The sequence below is a fragment of the Choloepus didactylus genome (genome assembly GCF_015220235.1).
Source record: "Choloepus didactylus isolate mChoDid1 chromosome 24 unlocalized genomic scaffold, mChoDid1.pri SUPER_24_unloc2, whole genome shotgun sequence".
Taxonomy (NCBI): domain Eukaryota; kingdom Metazoa; phylum Chordata; class Mammalia; order Pilosa; family Megalonychidae; genus Choloepus; species Choloepus didactylus.
The window spans coordinates 1,881,269-1,895,605 of record NW_023637605.1 but is presented as its reverse complement, the minus strand read 5'-3'; the positions used below and the strand labels follow the sequence as shown (position 1 = coordinate 1,895,605).

General features: G+C 40.4%; 1 pseudogene; it reads left to right on the top strand.

Moving 5' to 3' along the window:
• The first annotated feature begins 12,395 nt into the window (after nucleotides 1-12,395).
• LOC119525174 lies at nucleotides 12,396-13,965 on the top strand (annotated as a pseudogene).
• The last annotated feature ends 372 nt before the right edge of the window (nucleotides 13,966-14,337 follow it).

Genomic DNA, 14,337 nt, shown 5'->3' with positions numbered 1-14,337 from the left:
TTATTCTGCAATCTTCCCAAAAGTCTGGGTGTTCTTTTTTATTTTTATTTTTATTTTTTTGGAGTAATGAAAAATGTTCTAAAATTGATTGTGGGGATGAATGCACAACTATATGATGACACTGTGAGCCATTGATTAGATACTTTGGAAGGATTATATGGTGTGTGAATATATCTCAATAAAATTGCATTAAAATGTAAATGAACTGAACACACCAAAAAATGCAGAGATGGGCAGAATGGATAAAATAGAAAATTAAAAAAATATATGATCCAACTATAACCTATTTACAAAAGACACATTTTAGAGCCATAGGCACAAACACATTGAAAGTAAAATGAATAAAATACATGTAGTGGTGTCCAGGACACACTGTCACACAGCCCTGCTAGTGAATCTTTCCTACAGTGGAGGTAGTGGGAGCCATTCCCAGAGAAGACCAGCTAGCTGTCCCCTAAATTGTACTCCTTTTCTGCCCAAATACTCACACTTTTCTTCCAATGTCTTCAAAGATGCCTCAGCCTACAACAATTTAACCACAAGGCACACAACTGCAAACACACACCCCGTTCTTGACAGGCAGCAGCTCAAACTCAGATCCAATTACCTCATCCAGAGGCACCCAAAGTCAGGCCACTACTTTCTGGTGTTCCTGATCTCAAAGACATCCATTCCTCACCAAGCTTGATTTCAATCCTGCCTCAATATTTTGTAAATAATAAATTTAGACAACACCAACAATGATGGAGAAAAAAAAGAGCTAAAGAATAAAAAATATAACTCATTTTAAAAGTGGAAAGAAGAAAGGGAAAATGGTGGCATTATTCAAACTTGGACTCTTCAGTAGCAAACATGAAAATACATGTAGAGGCTAAGTCTTTGTGCTGTCAACTGGTCGAGACTGCATCTAAAATTTATGAAGCAAACAGTCAATTTCATTATATTCATTAGTTTTACAAAAATGTTCTCAGGTGTCAAATATATGGTCACCCAGAACCTTGCCTCATAAGTATTTGATTAAGAGCATGCAATGATGTTATTTTTTTTTCATTTTTAATGCAATTTTATTGAGATATATTCACATGCCAGATAATCATCCAAAGTGTACAATCAATGGTTCAGAGTATCATAGTTGTGCATTCATTACCAACAATTTTGAATGTTTTCATTACTCCAGAAAAATAAAGAACACCCCAAACATCCCATACTTGTTATTCCCTCCTATTACTTATTTTTTGTCTTTGCATTCTTACTCATCTGTCCATACACTGGATAAAGGGAGTGTCGGTCACAAGGTTTTCACAATTACACAGCCACACCTTAAGAGCAATATAGTTATACACTCATCTTCAAGAATCAAGGCTTCTGTATTACCATTCAACAGCTTCAGGTATTTTCTTCTAGTTATTCCAATACACAAAAAACTAAAAAAGGATATCTATATAATGCATAAGAATAACCTCCAGAATGACCTCTTGACTCCATTTGAAATCTCTCAGCCAGTGAAACTCTTTTGTTTCATTTCTCTTCCCACTTCGGTCCAAGAAGGCTTTCTCAATCCCATGATTACTAGTCCAGGCTCATCCCCTGGAGCCATGTCCCAGGTTATCAGGCAGGTTTGACCCTGGGAGTCATGTCCCATGTAGCAGGGAGGGCAGCGAGTCCACCTGCCAAGATGGCATAGAGACAGAGGCCACATCTGAACAACAAAAGAGGTTCCCTGGAGATGACTCTTAGAAACAATTATAAGTAGGCTCAGCTACTCCTTTGCAGGAATATGTTTCAAAAGAGCAAGCCCCAAGACTGAGGGCTGTACCTATTAAATTGGTAGTCCCTAATGCTTGCAAGCATACCAGGAATTCCCTGGGTAGGAAATTTTAATATTTCCACCTTTTCCCCTGTCCCTCAAAGGGGCTTTGTAATGCTATTTCTTTTTTTTTTTTTTTAATCTTCATTTTATTGAGATATATTCACATACCACGCAGTCATACAAAACAAATCGTACTTTCGATTGTTTACAATACCATTACATAGTGGTACATTCATCACCCAAATCAATCCCGGACACCTTCATTAGCACACACACAAAAATAACAAGAATAATAATTAGAGTGAAAAAGAGCAATTGAAGTAAAAAAGAACACTGGGTACCTTTGTCTGTTTGTTTCCTTCCCCTATTTTTCTACTCATCCATCCATAAACTAGACAAAGTGGAGTGTGGTCCTTATGGCTTTCCCAATCCCATTGTCACCCCTCATAAGCTACATTTTTATACAACTGACTTCGAGATTCATGGGTTCTGGGTTGTAGTTTGATAGTTTCAGGTATCCACCACCAGCTACCCCAATTCTTTAGAACCTAAAAAGGGTTGTCTAAAGTGTGCATAAGAGTGCCCACCAGAGTGACCTCTCGGCTCCTTTTGGAATCTCTCTGCCACTGAAGCTTATTTCATTTCCTTTCACATCCCCCTTTTGGTCAAGAAGATGTTCTCCGTCCCACGATGCCAGGTCTACATTCGTCCCCGGGAGTCATATTCCACGTTGCCAGGGAGATTCACTCCCCTGGGTGTCTGATCCCACGTAGGGGGGAGGGCAGTGATTTCACCTTTCAAGTTGGCTTAGCCAGAGAGAGAGGGCCACATCTGAGCAACAAAGAGGCATTCGGGAGGAGGCTCTTAGGCACAACCATAGGGAGGCCTAGCCTCTCCTTTGCAGCAACCGTCTTCCCAAGGGTAAAACCTGTGGTAGAGGGCTCAACCCATCAAACCACCAGTCCCCTATGTCTGTGGTCATGTTAGCAACCATGGAGGTGGGGTAGGTGAATACCACTGCATTCTCCACAGGCTCCTCAAGGGGGCACTACATCTTTTTTTTTTCCTTGTTTTTCTTTTTCTTTTTTTTTTTTAACTTTCCCTTTTTTTTAAATCAACTGTATGAAAAAAAAAGTTAAAAAGAAAACAAACATACAATAAAAGAACATTTCAAAGAGACCACAACAAGGGAGTAAGAAAAAGACAACTAACCTAAGATAACTGCTTAACTTCCAACATGTTCCTACTTTACCCCAAGAAAGTTACCTAATATAGCAAAATTTCTGTGAACTTGCTCCTACTATATCCATCAGAAATTAACAGACTATAGTCATTCCTGGGCATCCCCAGAACGTTAAATTGCTTATCTGTTCTTCTTGGATTATTGTTCCCCCTTCCTTAATTGCTCTCTACTGCTAGTTCCCCTACATTCTACATTATAAACCATTTGTTTTACATTTTTCAAAGTTCACATTAGTGGTAGCATATAATATTTCTCTTTTTGTGCCTGGCTTATTTCGCTCAGCATTATGTCTTCAAGGTTCATCCATGTTGTCATATGTTTCACGAGATCGTTCCTTCTTACTGCCGCGTAGTATTCCATCGTGTGTATATACCACATTTTATTTATCCACTCATCTGTTGAAGGACATTTGGGTTGTTTCCATCTCTTGGCAATTGTGAATAATGCTGCTATGAACATTGGCATGCAGATATCTGTTCGTGTCACTACTTTCCGATCTTCCGGGTATATACCGAGAAGTGCAATCGCTGGATCGAATGGTAACTCTATATCTAGTTTTCTAAGGAACTGCCAGACTGACTTCCAGAGTGGCTGAACCATTATACAGTCCCACCAACAATGAATAAGAGTTCCAATTTCTCCACATCCCCTCCAGCATTTGTAGTTTCCTGTTTGTTTAATGGCAACCATTCTAACCGGTGTTAGATGGTATCTCATTGTGGTCTTAATTTGCATCTCTCTAATAGCTAGTGAAGCTGAACATTTTTTCACGTGTTTCTTGGCCATTTGTATTTCCTCTTCAGAGAACTGTCTTTTCATATCTTTTGCCCATTTTATAATTGGGCCGTCTGTACTATTGTCATCGAGTTGTAGGATTTCTTTATATATGCAAGATATCAGTCTTTTGTCAGATACATGGTTTCCAAACATTTTTTCCCATTGAGTTGGCTGCCTCTTTACCTTTTTGAGAAATTCCTTTGAGGTGCAGAAACTTCTAAGCTTGAGGAGTTCCCATTTATCTATTTTCTCTTTTGTTGCTTGTGCTTTGGGTGTAAAGTCTAGGAAGTGGCCGCCTAATACAAGGTCTTGAAGATGTTTTCCTACATTATCTTCTAGGAGTTTTATGGTACTTTCTTTTATATTGAGATCTTTGGCCCATTTTGAGTTAATTTTTGTGTAGGGGGTGAGGTAGGGGTCCTCTTTCATTCTTTTGGATATGGATATCCAACTCTCCCAGCCCCATTTGTTGAAAAGACCATTATGGCTCAGTTCAGTGACTTTGGGGGCCTTATCAAAGATCAGTCGGCCATAGATCTGAGGGTCTATCTCTGAATTCTCAATTCGATTCCATTGATCTATATGTCTATCTTTGTGCCAGTACCATGCTGTTTTGGCAACTGTGGCTTTATAATAAGCTTCAAAGTCAGGGAGTGTAAGTCCTCCCACTTCGTTTTTCTTTTTAGAGTGTCTTTAGCAATTCGAGGCATCTTCCCTTTCCAAATAAATTTGATAACTAGCTTTTCCAAGTCTGCAAATTAGGTTGTTGGAATTTTGATTGGGATTGCATTGAATTTGTAGATGAGTTTGGGTAGAACTGACATCTTAATGACATTTAGTCTTCTTATCCATGAACATGGAATATTTTTCCATCTTTTAAGGTCCACTTCTATTTCTTTTAGTAGAGTTACGTAGTTTTCTTTGTATAGGTCTTTTACATCTTTGGTTAAGTTTATTCCTAGGTACTTGATTTTTTTAGTTGCTGTTGAAAATGGTATCTTTTTCTTGAGTGTCTCTTCAGTTTGTTCATTTCTAGCATATAGAAACATTACTGAATTATGCGCATTAATGTTGTATCCTGCTACTTTGCTAAATTTGTTTATTAGCTCTAGTAGCTGTATTGTCGATTTCTCAGGGTTTTCCAGATATAAGATCATATCATCTGCAAACAATGACAGTTTTACTTCTTCTTTTCCAATTTGGATGCCTTTTATTTCTTTGTCTTGCCAGATTGCCCTGGCTAGCACTTCCAGCACAATGTTGAATAACAGTGGTGACAGCGGACATCCTTGTCTTGTTCCTGATCTTAGAGGGAAGGCTTTCAGTCTCTCACCATTGAGTACTATGCTGGCTGTGGGTTTTTCATATATGCTCTTTATCATGTTGAGGAAGTTTCCTTCAATTCCTACCTTTTGAAGTGTTTTTATCAAAAACGGATGTTGGATTTTGTCAAATGCTTTTTCAGCATCTATTGAGATGATCAATTGATTTTTCCCTTTTGACTTGTTAATGTGTTGTAATACATTGATTGATTTTCTTATGTTGAACCATCCTTGCATGCCTGGAATAAACCCCACTTGGTCATGGTGTATGATTTTTTTAATGTGTCTTTGGATTCGATTTGCAAGTATTTTGTTGAGGATTTTTGCATCTATATTCATTAGGGAGATTGGCCGGTAGTTTTCCTTTTTTGTAGCATCTTTGCCTCGTTTTGGTATTACATTGATGTTAGCTTCATAAAATGAGTTAGGTAGTGTTCCATTTTCTTTTTGCTTGTGATGGGTTGGTTGAGGTCTTCTATTTCTTCTCTGGTCAGTCTAGGTTGTTCATATGTTTCCAGGAAATTGTCCATTTCCTCTACATTATCCAGTTTGTTGCCATACAGTTGTTCATAGTATCCTCTTATAATTTTTTTAATTTCTTCAGGATCTGCAGTTATGTCACCTTTTTCATTCATTATTTTGTTTATATGGGTCTTCTCTCTTTTTGATTTTGTCAGTCTAGCTAGGGGCTTGTCAATCTTGTTGATCTTCTCAAGGAACCAACTTTTGGTGATATTTATCCTCTCTATTGTTTTTTTGTTCTCTATGTCATTTATTTCTGCTTTAATCCTTGTTATTTCTTTTCTTCTACTTGGTTTAGGATTGGTTTGCTGTTCACTTTCTAGCTTCTTCAGTTGATCCATTAGTTCTTTGATTTTGGCTCTTTCTTCCTTTTTAATATATGCATTTAGTGCTATAAATTTCCCCCTTAGCACTGCTTTTGCTGCATCCCATAGGTTTTGGTATGTTGTGTTCTCATTTTCATTCGTCTCTATATATTTAGCAATTTCTCTTGCTATTTCTTCTTTAACCCACTGATTGTTTAGGAGTGTGTTGTTTAACCTCCAGGTATTTGTGAATTTTCTAAGTCTCTGATGGTTATTGACTTCTAATTGCATTCCATTGTGGTCAGACAATGTGCTTTGAATAATTTCAATCTTTTTAAATTTATTGAGGCTTGTTTTATGTCCCAGCATATGATCTATTCTGGAGAAAAGTTCCGTGAGCACTAGAAAAGTATGTGTATCCTGGTGATTTGGGATGTAATGTCCTGTATATGTCTGTTAAATCTAATTCATTTATCAGATTGGTTAGGTTTTCAATTTCCTTATTGGTCTTCTGTCTGGTTGATCTATCTATAGGAGAGAGTGATGTGTTGAAGTCTCCCACAATTATTGTGGAAACATCAATTGCTTCCTTTAGTTTTGCCAGTGTTTCTCTCATGTATTTTGTGGCACCTTGATTGGGTGCATAGACATTTACGATTGTTATTTCTTCTTGCTGAATTGCCCCTTTTATTAGTATGTAGTGGCCTTCTTTGTCTCTCAAAACATCCCTGCATTTAAAGTCTATTTTATCTGAGATTAATATTGCTACACCTGCTTTCTTTTGGCTGTAGCTTGCATGAAATATTTTTTTCCATCCTTTCACTTTCAGTTTCTTTGTGTCCCTGTGTCTAAGATGAGTCTCTTGTATGCAACATATTGATGGTTCATTTTTTTTGATCCATTCTGCGAATCTATATCTTTTAATTGGGGAGTTTAATCCATTTACATTCAACGTTATAACCGTGAAGGCATTTCTTGAATCAGCCATCTTACCCTTTGGTTTATGTTTGTCATATTTTTCCCCTCTGTCTATTAATATCCTTTATTGTACCCATACTGAATCTCTTTAGTACTGAACCTTTCTCCAAGTCTCTCTGTCCTTTCTTTGTTTCTCTGTCTGTAGGGCTCCCTTTAGTATCTCCAGCAGGGCAGGTCTCTTGTTAGCAAATTCTCTCAGCATTTGTTTGTCTGTGAAAAATTTAATCTCTCCCTCAAATTTGAAGGAGAGCTTTGCTGGATAAAGTATTCTTGGCTGGAAATTTTTCTCACTCAGAATTTTAAATATATCGTGCCACTGCCTTCTCGCCTCCATGGTGGCTGCTGAGTAGTCACTACTTAGCCTTATGCTGTTTCCTTTGTATGTGGTGAATTGCTTTTCTCTTGCTGCTTTCAGAACTTGCTCCTTCTCTTCTGTGTTTGACAGTGTGATCAGTATATGTCTTGGAGTGGGTTTATTTGGATTTATTCTATTTGGAGTTCGCTGAGCATTTATGATTTGTGTATTTATGTTGTTTAGAAGATTTGGGAAGTTTTCCCCAACAATTTCTTTGAATACTCTTCCTAGACCTTTACCCTTTTCTTCCCCTTCTGGGACACCAATGAGTCTTATATTCGGACATTTCATATGATCTATCATATCCCTGAGGTCCATTTCGATTTTTTCAATTTTTTCCCCATTCTTTCTTTTATGCTTTCATTTTCCATTCTGTCATCTTCGAGGTCACTGATTCGTTGTTCAACTTCCTCTAGTCTTGTACTATGAGTGTCCAGAATCTTTTTAATTTGGTCAACAGTTTCTTTAATTTCCATAAGATCATCCATTTTTTTATTTAGTCTTGCAATGTCTTCTTTATGCTCTTCTAGGGTCTTCTTGATTTCCTTTGTATCCCGTACTAGAGTCTCATTGTTCATCTTTAGTTCTTTGAGTAGCTGCTCTAGGTGCTGTGTCTCTTCTGACCTTTTGATTCGGGTGCTTGGGCTTGGGTTATCCATATCGTCTGGTTTTTTCATATGCTTTATAATTTTCTGTTGTTTTTGGCCTCGTGGCATTTGCTGAACTTGATAGGGTTCTTTTAGGATGTGTAGACCAATTGAAGTCCTTATCTCTGATTTATCAGATCTACAGCTTCGTGGAGTACACTTTCTCTAACTAACCAGCAGGTGGCGTCCACGAGCCACCTGTTCTCCACAAGCCAGTTCTCCCCTGCTTAGCCTTTTTGGTGAGTGGGGGAGTGAGTCTTGTGGGGTCCAATTGGTGTACCAAGCTTGCGTGTGTAGTTGGTGTTGCCTGCCCTGTATGTGGGGCGTGTTTCTGGGCAGTCGGGGAGGGGGGATGGCTCTAATAATCAAATCTCCCTGGTGATCCTGGAGTTTTAAAGCTGCTGCAATAGTCTAATCCTTCAGTTCAGTCCTGCCACAGTTTGTCTCTGCCACTGACCCACAAGTCCTTGGTATTGGCGTATGGCTCCTGAGACTTGCAAGTGGGCCCCTCTTCCAGGCCGTGCACCCCGGGTCCTCTGTTGAGGGATGACTGTGCTATGTCACAGGTGAGTGCCATCCCCCCAGGGCGGTTCTGGGCTGCTGGGCTGTGTAGGGAGGCTCCCAGTCTGCTGAAATGATGGCTGAATGGGGCTTTGTTAATTCACACTGCTCTACCTTCCCAACTCTGGGACAATCAGCTGAGGTTGCAGGGAAGGCTAATTTCCACGCCCAGTTTTGTGGTGTGTGCCTGTTATTTGAAGCACTTCCGTCACACTGGGTTGTCTGGGGCAGCTCTGAGTTATGGGGCTGGCGATGGGCAGGAGTGTTTCCTGTCCACCAGGATGATGGCTGTGAGCGGACACCCCCCTTTTCTTGGGAAGTTTTGGTGTTTAGTGAATTTTCTCAGCCACTGGATTATTGCGTTTTGTCTCAGAGCTCTCTTAGTTCTGCTCTTGACTTGACCTACCCAAATTGCAAGTCTTTGAAGCTTTCTGTATTGGGCTTCTTAGAGTAATTGTTTTAGAAAAAGAAAAAAGGATTAAAAAAAAAAAAAAGGGGGGCCCTCCTCAGAGATCTAATGGGTTATTGAAATGCTAAGAGACAAAGCAACCAGGGCCATTAAGGAAAGGTCCACAGGGCAGAGAGATCAGCTTTTCTTCGGGATTTGCATATGCGCCTCAGGGCCTGAGCTCAGGCCTGAGCTCTGCCCTTCCCCTTTCTATGTTCACCAGAACTCCAAAAATCCTCCGCTTTTATTTTGGAGTTTTTCATGTTGTTTTTTTCTCTATGCCTGTCTCCTCTCTGCTGGGCTGGCTGCTCTCAGATTCTCTGGTGTCTGGTCTCAGTCTATCTATGGTTGGAGTTTGGATCAGTAGAATGAGTTTCCGTTAAGGGCTGCCACTGCAGTTCTCCCTTCTCCTTCCCGGAGCTGACAGCCCCTCCTCCCACGGGACTGAGCCTGGCAGGGAGGGGCGCATGTCCCCTGGCCACAAAAACTTACAGATTTCGCTGATCTCAGCAGTTCCACGTTTTCATGAGTGTTGTATGAATTATGCCCAAAGTCAGATTGCTCTGTGGTGTCCAGTCCACGCAGTTCCTGGCTTTCTACCTACTTTCCTGGAGGAGTAACTAAAACATACAGCTCACCCGTCTGCCATCTTGCCCCTCCCTCCAATGATGTTATTTTAATATCTCCATTGCCACGTCACACCATGGACTATCAGTGCCCTCTTTAAAACCGGAAATAGATTCATTACTGCCTTTGAATCTGATCAGATTGGAGAACCAATTCCAGAAACCACAGAACCAATTCAGATAACTCACCCTTAAGATTCTCTCTCTCTTTCTCTCTCTCTCTCTCTCTCTCTCTCTCTCTCTCTCTCTCTCTCTCTCTCTCTTTCTCTCTCTCTCTCTGTGTGTGTGTGTGTGTTTATTTCAGGAATTAGCTCATGCAATCATGAAGACAGGCAAGTCTGAAATCTGTAGGGTGGGCTGGAGGGCTGGAAACTTGGACAAGAGTTGATGATGTAGTCTTAAGACAGAATTTCTTTTTTCTGGAAACTGCAGTTTTTTCTCAATGCCTTCAACTGATTGTAGGAGGCTCACTCACATTTTCATGGAAAATGTCCTTTACTTAAAGTCAACAGATTGTATATGTTAACCATATCTGCAAAATACCTTCACAGCAATACCTAGATTAATGTTTTGTTAAATAACTGGGTACTATAGTCTAGCCAAGTGGACCCATAGGACTAACCATGGCACAGCCTTCAGTGGTTTCATTCCCAAATCTGAATGTTAGAAAGTTGGAGTAATTTCTGGAATTGTCATATGGGTAGCAAAGTCCTCTAAAATAAAATGAAAATTGAGAAGCCATCCACTGAAAAGCTGCCAACGGAGATTGTATCACCAGAAAAACCCCAAGCCTCAAGAACAGGGGCCTGTGTTTGATTTGACCCAGGATGGCAGGGAGTGCCTGTTTCTACAAAAATCCCCGAGCTCCAGGAGAAAGATGCCAACCCTAGTCAGAGATGGGCTGCTATATCCATATGATCCCTGGGAGTCTATCTTCCCCGTGTTCCTCCAAGGAGTTTCCCTGAAGGACAAGGACAAAGTAAACCTGCCAGAAGACAGAACCTAAGGCAGCCAGAATTGCTCCTAACTGAACTGGAGAAAGTAGGGAAAGAGAAGTATTAGCTCAGGGCTTCAAATTCTCAGCACAAGCACTGCATAAATAACCTGAATGTTTCTACCTCTGATTTGAAAGAAACCCTTATCTCTTGTAGCTAAAGAGCTGATTTTCTGAAAAATAAACTCAGAGCCTCATCCTATGAGTGACTGAATTACAACTCAAATTGAATTCCCAAACTTGCAGCATGCCTGGCGTTACAGCAAGGGCACTGAATGGGAAAGAATGGGATCCTGAAAACTGGAATAGGAATATATGAGCACATCTTGATGAAGCTGGGGACACTGAATCCCCAACTTCTACTGAGTCTTCTATGCAAGTAGAAGCATTCCTTCTGCCTCTGAGGAGATTAACTATGCTTTACTGAGAAATTTTAATGGCCTCTGCTGAGGTAGTTACCTTGAAAGACAATGCTGATTCTCCTCAGGACCCACCCCCACCACCCTTCTTTGCTTCTAGGCCTATATAAGTAGACTCAAATCCCAGTGGGCCTTGAAAGGTGAGTTACAATGTGTGATACAGAGAAGGTGCAATACACTCCAAAATTACTGCATGATTTGTTCAATTTATACAGACAGAAATATGGGGAATATATGTGAGAATGAATGTTAAGGATGTGGGAAAAAGGTGGAAGGAACATAAAATTGGGTCAGGCCAAATGTGTTGATATGAGCCCACTGACCAGAGATTCTGGAATTAATATTGTAGCTTGAGTGGTTAGAAAGGGCTCTAACAGTTTTCTTGGTGGTTGGCTGAAACATGGACCAAAAGGTGGCTTACACTAAATGAAACTGAAATGCCAGAACTGCCTTGGTATACGTTAGACGAAAGTATCCAAATGCTCAGTGAGACTGGAATGTTATAATATAACATAAGCTCACCCACCCAGGAAAGGACCAGAGGATATACCTTTCACCACTACTGTAAGAAATAAAATTTGTGTGGGGAGCCTTAGCATCCTCGAGGGACTCTGTGGTTGCCTTTCTCTGTAAGGCAGAAATTACAGTGGAACTGCTGACACTGATCTGTGGTTCTTAAATGCAATGGAGACAATTATATTTCAGGGTGGCAGGGGCCAGGTGGCAGCATTTAATCACCAAATACAAGGTGGGCACGGTAATCAGAATAGACAGCAGAGTCAAACCTGTAATCAGAGCAGTCTGACTCACAGAGAGACCTGTGGTGTTGGCTAGTTGATTATGGTGCTCCTAGAAGAGAAATAGGTTGGCCGCTGTGGCGGATACTGGAATCCGCCTGCTGGCCAGGGCAGAAGGAGGAGGGCGGGCAGAAAGGCTCGCGCTCCCACAAGTTCGTCCCGGCGAGAGGAGGATCACATGGCCGCACGATGGGCGACCAGGCCCGGGCCGCTGTACGCTAAAGGCGGAGGCCAAGCTGATTCCAGGTGATCCCCGGCGGTGATCCCCGGCGGCTCGCCACAAGCTCCACGCAGAGGTGCTGGAGGATGAGTCCCTCAGGTTCCGGATTTATGAAAATATGCATCAGTTTAATACTGTCTTGGAATTCATGAGGTGGAAGCATAGGTCAAAACTATTTGGGGAAAATTGGAAGCACAATTTTATCTAGCTACATCTCTGAGTAGTCAGGAGAAAGCAGAAGTTGGAGTCCTTGTCAAGTGATTGCAGCCTTTTACAAGAAAATTTCATTGAATAAAAGTCGTTTAAATTAGTGAAATAACAGGACCAGTTATCAAAGGTTACAGTATATAGGAAACATTAAAAATTGAACAATGTCTCAGCTATATATTTACATCAGGTTATTGGGATCTATCTGTTCATCATTTCTCATGGTGAAGGGCAGAATCTAGATGGCATGCTCCATGGTATAGGGATGAAATCAGACTCTGACCAGAAAAAGTCAGAAAATGGAGTAACCTTAGCACTAAAGGATAACTTGCCTTTTCTAAAGTGCTACTGCTCAGGACATTGCCTGGATGATGCTATTAATAACACATGCATAACTAATGGATATTGCTTTGTCATCATAGAAGAAGATGACCAGGGAGAAACCACATTGGCATCAGGGTGTATGAAATATGAAAGATCTGACTTCCAGTACAAAGATTCACCAAAAGCCGAATTACAAAGTACAATAGAATGTTGTCAGAACAATTTATGTAACCAGTATTTACAACCTGCACTGCACCCTGTTGTTATAGGTCCATTTTTTATGGCAGCATTCGATGGCTGGTTGTACTCATTACTATGGCAGTCTGCATAATTGCTATGATCATCTTATCCAGCTACTTTTGTTATAAGCATCATCATAAGAGCATCTCAAGTAGACTTTGCTATAATCATGATTTGGAACAGGATGAAGCATTTGTCCATTTGGAGAATCGTTAAAAGACCTTATTGATCAGTCACAAAGTTCTAGTAGTGGATCTGGACCACCTTTACTGGTTCAGCGTATTATTGCCAAACAGATTCAGATGGTTCAGCAAGTTGATAAAGGCCGATACGGAGAAGTGTGGATGGGCAAATGGTGTGGTAAAAAAGTGGCCATCAAAGTGTTTTTTGCCACTGAAGAAGCTAGCTGGTTTTGAGAAACCAAAATCTACCAAACTGTGCTCATGCATCATGAGAATATTCTTGGTTTTACAGAAGCAGACATTAAAGGCACAGGTTCCTGGACTCAGCTCTATTTGATTACTGATTGCATGAAAATTGATCTCTCTATGACTTCCTGAAATGTGCTACTAGACACCAGAGCCTTGCTCAATCAGCTTATTCAGCTGACCATGGTCTGTACCATCTCTACACAGAAATTTATGGCACCCAAGGAAAACCTGCAATTGCTCTTTGAGATCTAAAAAGCAAAAACAACCTCATCAAGAAAAATGGAAGTTGTATTGCTGACCTGGGCCTTGCTGTTAAATTCATAGTGATACAAAGGAAGTTGATATACCCTTGAATACCAGGGTTGGTACTAAATGCTACATGGCTCCAGAAGTGCTAGATGAAAGCCTGAATAAAAAACATTTCCAGTCCTACATAATGGCTGACATCTATATCTTTGGCCTGATCATTTGGGAAATGGCTCATCATTGTATCAGAGGAGGGATAGTGGAAGAGTACCAATTTCCATATTACAACATGGTATCCAATGATCCTTCATATGAAGATATGTGTGAGGTTGTGTGCATCAAACATTTTTGGCCAATTGTGTCTAACTGATGGAACAGTGATGAATGTCTATGAGCAGTTTTGAAGCTGTCAAAATGCTGGGCCCACAATCCAGCCGCCAGACTTGCTAAGACACTTGCTAAAATGGTTGAATCCCAAAATGTGAAGATTTGACAGTAAATCACAAGGAGAAATTATAAACTGCAAGAACTTTTTCACCCAAGGAACAGGTGGAATTAAAGTGGATTAAGGATGTTAACTTGGTTCTCAGACTCTTGCCTCACTACACCTTCAAAGGCTGCTAATAATAAATCTTTCAACACCCTGTAGACCACAAGCTGGGAACTTGCGAACACGTCATTCTTTTTATGTGGACAGTTTTATTTTAAATGTGTTTTTGATGACTTTTTTAAATTGGGTTTTTATGAACTGCATCAAGACTTCAATCCTGATTAATAAGTCTCCACTCCAACTCTGGGTACTAAATTTCCTGTTCATAAAATGGTGCTTTCTGTGAAAGCCTTAAGGAGATAAATGAATTCAGCA